The sequence below is a fragment of the Anastrepha obliqua genome, chromosome 3, assembly GCF_027943255.1.
Source record: "Anastrepha obliqua isolate idAnaObli1 chromosome 3, idAnaObli1_1.0, whole genome shotgun sequence".
In the NCBI taxonomy this organism is placed as follows: Eukaryota; Metazoa; Arthropoda; class Insecta; order Diptera; family Tephritidae; genus Anastrepha; species Anastrepha obliqua.
The window spans coordinates 64,958,784-64,967,883 of record NC_072894.1 but is presented as its reverse complement, the minus strand read 5'-3'; positions in this window follow the sequence as shown (position 1 = coordinate 64,967,883).

The following is a 9,100-nucleotide window of genomic DNA, read 5'->3' as shown; positions in this document are numbered from 1 at the left end:
GAAAAAAATTATTGCCTATAAAACGACAATCGGTTATTTCACTGCGTGGTAAATGACTTCGTGACATATACCATATATGTTCGTACGTATATGTATATATTTTTTCAATAAAATATTTATTTCGTATTTGTGTTCGAACCTGCTTTACAAAAGTTTACCTACACGCTTATTTGCATCTTCGAGTATTTGGTACACACAAAATTTGTTGGCAGTGACACAATTTTCGTTGTCGATATACGAGCCCTAACATTTTTTATTAAGTTGGCTTTTATTTGTCCACCTCCTCCACCTTCTCATTCATCTAACGTGAACACTAATTAATTAACAGAAAAAAGTACGGATGAGCTCACTTTTCAAAACCCTATACATTTTCTGTTATTATTCACTCTTACTCTCTCGTTTGGGCCAAATTTTGTATATAAAACTGTGAGTGAGGTAAATTTTGTTGGCATTTAGGAATCTGAAGTGGTTTGACATTGCATTTACATTTTGTATGCACCTCAATTGCACGATTCCTATAATTTATTTAATTTTTGATATATGAGCAACAGCACCTGACTTACAATTTATAATGAATTTCTTTAACACCCGCAAGCGATAGTATTTCAGATTTTTTTGTCAAGTCATGCATTTAATGTCGTGCCTATAAATGACTAAATTGTGCTTATTGAGGTGGTATTTGCATAATTCAGTAGCTATTACTTTTTCAAATTACTGCATTTGAATTAATTTCGTAATCCGTCAGATTAAACAACTACGTTTTTCATAGAATAGACACTAAACAAATTGTTTTTAACATCGGCCATTCGAACCTTTTGTGTTTGTAGTAAATATACATATCTATGGCCGGAGTACTTTGCTGCACCTCGTAAGTATGATAATGAAATTGTGTTCACTTGATGCTACATTATTAATAGTAAAAGGTGAAAAAATTTACCAAAATCTGTTAGTTGTGAAATGTTGCTTTGAAATCTGTAATCCTATAAAGATTTGGTTGAGATGTCCTCAGAAACAAGAAATATAATTAAATCGGTAATAATCACATCCATCTTTTGAGGAATCTAAGAAACTTAAATTTACAGTTCCCAGATCCTCGACGAATTAGGGACGCCGGAATCTGAAACCACTCTTCAAAGTGCAGGGCATTTGTACAGCTGACAGTGCTATAGACTCAACCTCTTTCTTATCTCTAGAGGGAAGTGTTATGCGGGATGCGAAAGTAGTGGTTACATGGCCCATAGTGTAATTCTGCGCTAGTATTCCCGTGAGAGATCGTAAATTAGTTTTTGTGTGCCTCAGTAAGGTCATCGCGCGTAAGCCAAAGGCAAACGGGATTTTCTGTGCAGTCAAGATATTACCCACCTGTTACCCGTACTTTGCCTTTCTTAATTTTTATTTATATGATACAAAAAGTTATGTGGCTTAAGTATAGAATTTTACGTACTATAGAGGGCTTTTTTTCAAAAGCTTGATTTTCAGCTTATTATTATTAGTATTGGGCATTGGGACCTCTGAGGTGGTCTATTGTCAGGAATGAGCATTTTGTACTACCACTAATTTTTTAGTATCTCTTCTGCTTGAAGGCGAATCCTAAATATGAAGGCTTCTGGTGAACTGGAATACCTCCTCAAAGTTTTCGTTTCATATCGCTAATGTATTGAGAATCGCACCACTTAGGTGTACGAATTTTTGTCTTGCGAGAGCTTAATATTCGCAAAAATGACAGAGGATATTTTCCGCTAATCCTAGTTTCCTGAAATGTAAACGAAGACTACAATATCACGTTTAGTATTCAGTGAGAATTTGTTAGCCCTCTGTATCCTATTCTTCTCTGAACTATTTCAGTTTTGGTATATAAGCAAGAACTGGTTTTCGACTCGAATATTTCTTGTACCCACAAATATCTCAAACCTGTGCAACGTAACATGAAATTTTTTTTCCGAGGTATTCAGGATGTAAGCCAATGAAATATATACGTTTATGTATTCTAAATATGTACGCAAGAAATTATTTAACCGCCGAAACCGTATAAAGTATGGGCTTGTCTCTTTAAAGCGTACACAACATCCATAGCTGTAACTGTTTCCCTTTTGGCATGTTCAGTATAGGTAACTGCATCACGGATAACATTCTCCAAAAATACTTTTAAAACACCACGAGTTTCTTCATATATCAAACCAGATATACGTTTTATACCATCTATACAACCTAACTGAAGTGTACGTGCCCATTATTTATTTATTTTGTATTTTATACTGACGATTATATATAGGGTGGGCCATGTAAAATTTGCTTTTTGAATCGGCTATAAAAAACTAATCAATATTTTTTCAAACATTTTTTTTTATTTTGAAGATTGAACATTGTCATTTATGAATGAAAAATAATATCGTTCAAATGACTGCCACGACTGGCTTTACAGTAGGCCATCCAATTTTTAAGCACATTTTCGATTGTTTGGGCTCCAATTTCATGAACGGCAACCTCGATTTCCTTTTTTAAAGCATCAATCGTCTCTGGATGATTCGCATAGCATTTGACCTTAACGGCTTCCTACAAAAAATAGTCCAACGGGCTTAAATCACAGCTCCGAGGCGGCCAATTGATATCGGAATTTCGGCTGATTACTTTTCACGGTTTTCAAAAACGGTAGCCAAAAGTTCGAGTGTAACTTTGGCAGTGTGACAAGTTGCACCGTCCTGTTGAAACCAAATATCGTCCATGTCATCCTCTTAAATTTTTTGAAACGACTCGTTGAGCATGTCACGGTAACGCTCGCCATTTACTGTAACCGCGGCTCCTCGCTCATTTTCGAAAAATAAGTGGCCCGATGATGCCGCCAGACCAAAAACTGCACCAAATAGTGACTCATTGTGGATGCATTTGCTTCTCTACAGTAACGCGTGGATTTTCTGAGCCCCAAATCTGACAATTTTGCTTATTGACGTATCCACCAATGTGAAAATGAGAAAAGAAGAAGAAGACTCACCACTTTGGAAATAGGTTTTCAATATTTCCCAATTTTGTTCAAGCGTATAGCGTCCCATTTCGTAAATGTCAAACCTTTAAGTAAATTATGAACACATTTGACATGTCATTTGTGTTACCATTCTCAAAAAAGTAGGTGGTTCAAAAAGCAAACGCTATATGGCCCACCCTATATGTATATGAAAAATGTAGATATGCATTTATGTATATTTATTATATTATGAATACTATAACTAAAAGCAGAAGCTTGGACGATGACAACATCCGATGAGACGTCCTTTGGAGTGCTTGAGAGAAGGATTCTGTGGGAAATTTTTGAACCTTTGCATGCTAGCGACGTGCGAGTATCGCAGGCCATGAAACAATAAGTTGTGTGAGGCTTACGACGACATAGATATAGCGCAGCGATTAAAGATCCAGCGGCTACCTTGGCTGGGTCATGTCCTCCGAATACGGATACGAAGGTTCTGGCTCTGAAAGTATTCGATGCGGAACCAGTTGGTGGTAACAGAAGAAGAGGAAGGTCTCCTCTGCGTTAGAAAGATCAGGTGAAAATCCGGTTAACACGAGAAGGAAACGACTGGCGCGTTTTGTTAAACTCGAAAGAAATCGCGTAAGCAGTTTTCGTGTAAATCAAGAAAGAAGAAGAAAACTACAATATTTTACATCGCTGATTTTATTATTTAATCGCGACACGTCACATACCTACCTTTGCCAAATAGAAGCTGCGCCTTGCTTCCTTATTTGAGCAAGTAATTAAATATTTGCAATTTTATCGCCTTTATAATAAGAGTTTGTAAATAATTTGTTGAATATCTACTCCCTCAGTTTGCGACTGTGTATGTATTTGTACGACTATTGAATGTTACTGTAGGAAGTACAAAAACATTTTACTTCCGATACATCTACAAGTTTCTATACGCGTATAAACAAATAAGCCCGCCTAGGAACAATAAGATTCCTCAATTATCTTACACGTGTTACATAGCAGCTATAGACTCTATTTCAAAAGAATTAACTGCTATTCTTTCATATCCATTTTGGTGGATAAAATCAAACAATAGAGAAATATAAATGAATATAAATATTTCCAGTTCCGAGTGCAAATAAAACTTGTTGGATGAACGTACCGGTTTGATGTTTAGAGCTAAGCTTTATTGGTACATTCAAAGAGTCATACGTAAATCGCCTTTGCTTTTCTTTGTGCGCATATGAATTTTGCTAAAAAAATATGCAAATCGCAAACTGTTTCCAAGTGTATGCATGTTTGCACGAATCTGTATTTTCTCTCTCTTACATACGTGCCAAAACAGACATGGATCTTGCTGGAAGAAGATATCTCGTAAACTTGTTTGAACTAATCAAATTTGCCATTATTTTACTTCGTCGAAAACAATGCAAATGATGAGTGAAAAGAACTAGAAAAGATTTGATTTCACATATTTTGAATTGAATTTTATTAAGTGCGATTAAAGAATAGCTTGAAGATGCATAAATCAGGAAGAATAAATGTATGGGTGCACCTTTTTTATTTACGCAAAATATAAGTATATTTTATAATTTTGTTAGCTTCATTAGCATTTCATTTGTTGATTTTCATAAAAAAATATGAATAACTACTTCCTCTTGCGTAGATTTTACGTATGTTAAATAAAAATTCTTTAGCTCGCAAATTCTTAAACTCACGCAAACAGTCAGTGGGTTAATAAAGAGAACTTATAAAACGGACAACTGAGTCAATAGATTAATACAAAATTCAATGGATTAATTATAAATTAGAAAAGCGATGCAGCTGGTTATTTATTTGGTACATCCTAAAACCGTTATACTCTTTTATTATTGACGGCATTAATTGAGAATAATTTGATTAAAATTTTCAGAGAATTGTCATTGCCTGCTGATTTGATTAATCATTTGGTATAGTATTTCTTGGTCAAAATGGGTTTAGAAGCCCGTCCTACAGAATGGTGCGGACCACCCTATAGAAGAGTTTAATTGTAATTTCTTGCTGGCTAATTACAAGTGATTTGTTATAAATGGACAGATCTAATCTTAGACACAAACAGAGATCTCAACATAGCAAAAGTGTAGATTATATTAAGCTCAATAAATGCTCTATTAATAGAAGTAAAATGGAAGAAATTGGGGCAACATGAAAAGGTTAATAGAAACGTATCATTCCTTTAGGGGCATTGAAATTAGGTACAATTAAACCATTGATAACACTAGAGAGAAAAGACTGAGGAGCGAAACATATCTATCCGCGTGGGAGTTATAGAATGGATTCCAGAATATTGAAACATACTCTTTGATCCTTGTGTTTCATGTAGCCCTTTATGTTTGCTAAATTGGCGTAGGCTTTGGGAATTACACGACTCACATGGTTAGTGAGAGTAAAACCTGCATTAAATAAAACTCTTAAGACAAAAAAATTTGATAACTGTAGAAGGTTCGAAATTTAAGAACAAATAATTGGAACGGATACAATTATGAGATTTGAAGGGTGCCAAATTAAACGATTTTTTAACATAGAACGTGAGTTTCTGACGAATTTTCGCTGCTCTACTTAGTTTATTTAAATCAGAAGACGTATAAGACAGACACACGTAATCTTCCTATGGAGTTTTGGAGAATATCAGATGCTTTAGAAAAATCGGTGTAAATGGTATACTCGGAATAGACTGCTAAATAATTAACTTAAGAACGTCAAGAAAAAACAAAACTATGTTAATGGTAATCAATTTTTTTATACCAAATGATAATTTTTCTTTGACCGAATTTAAAATAAATTCGAAAAATAGTTAGAATAGATATTGTCCTGACACCGTTTTTATTATCAGATTAATCATCATCATTAGTCATCTATTGAGTAATAAAATAATAGATTAGTCGCGAAAGTTAGGAGCATGGGGAGCTAATACCTCATTCGTTACGAAAAAAAGGTGAGAGCCCCTCAAGGCCACTTTTTAGGGATGAGATACCACTAATGGCATCTAATTGTATCACTGACATTACCCCGAAGTCTATGGACTATGGTAGGAAAGCAAACGCTGAAATAAAAAAATTTACAGAATCAATAACAAAATTCGATTTAATTCGGGTAATATTTACGCACCCTTTCTTGGGTTGCGTGTAATCCAAAAGCCTTCGGGGTTATCCAAAGAGTTATCAAGTTCATTAAATTCATAAATGATATATTATATATATATAATATCATTTGGCCTCCTCTATTTGTAGCGTGCGTCTTGATGTTGTCCCACAAATGGAAGGACCTACAGTTTCAAGCCGACTCCAAACGGCAGATATTTTTATGAGGAGGTTTTTCATGGCAGAAATACATTCGGAGGTTTGCCATTGCCTACCGAGGAGCGGCCGCTATTAGAAAAAACGTTGTCTTAATTTTGGTGTTTCACCGAGATTTGAACCTACGTTCTCTCTTTGAATTCCGAATGGTAGTCACGCACCAACCCATTCGGCTATAGCGACCGCGTTTGCTTAATATAAGATGTTTTTATTGGCTTTGAAAAGTTTAGAAATACCATTTTCCGTTATCTTTCAGCCTCTTCAGTTTTTTAGGATGCCAGAGTAGCTTTTTTCAAATGCACAGGGAGCAAATGAAGATTACTATTTAAAACTTCGTAGGGTTCAAAGATATTTTTTAAATGAAAAACCGTATTTCAGCAACTTCCGGGATGATTGAATATAATGCGTAAAAATTTGCAAAACTGAAGATATAATGATTGGGAGATAAGATGCAAATCAGGACATATTTGCACTCTTATTGCGCTATTGTTAAGTTAATCAATGACCTGCCCAAGTGGTAGAGGAAATTTTAGAATTTGTGTTTTCTAAATGAGCTTGTTAAGGATTTCGGTAACACGAAGGGTTGTTATTTTTTTGGCGCACCATATTTTGTGTGTGAACCATATGTAAGGTTTGGCGTGTTGAGTTTTTCGTTCTGCCAAAACAAAAGTTCAACTCGAAAACAATTTTATAAGAAATATAAAGGGAAGATCTAAAAATAATAATTATATTTTACCAAAAGCATAATAAGTCAAGCAATAATAATTAACTCGAAAAATATTTTTATATTTATTCAAAAAATATAGCCTGGTATACGAGGTGTGTTCAAAAAGTATTGCGAATTTTGAATTTTCGCAGGTTATATATATTCGAATTTCAATTTTTCGAATTTCGAGTTCGGCCATTTTGGATGTTCAGTTAATTGTTGGCAGCTGCTTTGCTTGCACGTGTTTCGGCTCGTCTTCGCTTTTTACCTATTCAAAAAGATGGATCAAACAACCTGTATCAAATTTTGTGTGAAAATCGAAATTAAGTACGCGGATGCATTCCGAATGTTGACTGTGTCATACGGAGAAGCTACTTTTGACAAAGCAACGTTTATCGGTGGTGCAAAATGTTCTCAGAAGGCCGAGAAAATGTGAACGACGAAAAGCATGCCGGACACCCGAGCACTTCAACAACAGACGAAAAAATTGATGAAGTGAAGAAAATGGTATTGGCCAATCGTCGAATCACCGTTCGAGAAGTTGCTGAGGACCTAGACATATCGATTCGCTCGTGCCATTCGATTTTTTTCAATGATTTGGGCATGAGACGGGTCGCCGCGTAATTCGTACCAAAACTGCTCAATTTCGACAAATTTCGACCATGAACTTTGCTAATGAGATGTTGGACTCTGTCCGCGACGACCCAAATTTGCTTCAGAGGGTCATAGCTGGTGACGAATCGCGGGTTTATGGTTATGACGTGGAAACCAAAGCTCAATCATCTCAATGGAAGCTGCCGCACGAACCAAGACCGAAAAACGCGCCAAGTTCGGTCGAATGTAAAAGTTTTGCTTACCGTTTTCTTCGATTACAAGGGCGTTGTGCATCGTGAGTTCTTCGCCAAAAACGTCCGGATTTGTGGAAGAACAAAAAATGCCTCTTGCATCACGATAACGCCCCCGCTCACACATCATTGCTTGTGCGCAACTTTTTGGCCAAAAACAGCACACTAATGATGCCACAGCCACCGTATTCCCCAGATCTAGCCCCCTGTGATTTTTTTTTGTTCCCGAAACTGAAGACGCCAACGAAAGGACGACGCTACCCTACGATTGACGAGATAAAGATGGCATCGAAGGAGAAGCTGAACAAGATAAAAAAATGATTTTTTGAAGTGCTTCGAAGATTGGAAAAAACGTTGGCATAAGTGCATAATATCTCATGGGGATTACTTTGAAGGGGACAAAATAGATATTAATGAATAAATAAATAATTTTTAAGAAAACACAAAATTCGCAATTTTTTTTGAACATACCTCGAATGACTATATTTTCTGAATATTACAAAAAATTCAGAAGTTCATTATTATTGTTGATCGTAAATTTTAAAATCTCAAAATAATAGTTATATACAATTATTTTTTCATAAACTCCAAAATGGTTACCAACCCGGAGAAAGACGCTACAAAAATGCATTGCTCAACAAATTATCAGTGAGGTTTTAGAAACCCATTTCTTAAATAAAACACGATATTTGATATTTCTTAAATTCTTCTAGTTCTGGATTAGCACCAGGCAATTTGGGCCGAGTTAAACAGAGATTGGTGGCGCGCTAACCGGCTTCAATTAATCCAACGAGGGCGCAATAATTTGTTTCTATTTATGTGACATAATCCAATCATTTAGAGCCTCATATTGTCCCTTTATCGTCTGAGATATCAAGCGAAACCGAAACGTAAATGTTTATAAACCTTTAGCTATTTTTGCCTTTCCCATGGCAATCAAATCCCTGCCTTAGAATGCAACCCTAAAAGATGTATCGAGGGCGCTTCGTTCTAATTATCTAATATCGGGGGGTTTTTTAAAAACTTAAGAACTTAAATTTTTTTATTTTCTAATAATCTGGTGTATCATATCAAGGGATTTATATATTTTAATACGACCGGCATACATACGCATCGGCTATGAGTTACATGATCCGTTCGAACAGTCCAATTTTTGATTAAATTTGCCAATAAATCTGGCCGTATGGCCGTCAATCGTGGCATTAGTATTGTTTTGTTGAAACCAAATGTTCACCTGATTAATATATAGGAACAAAAA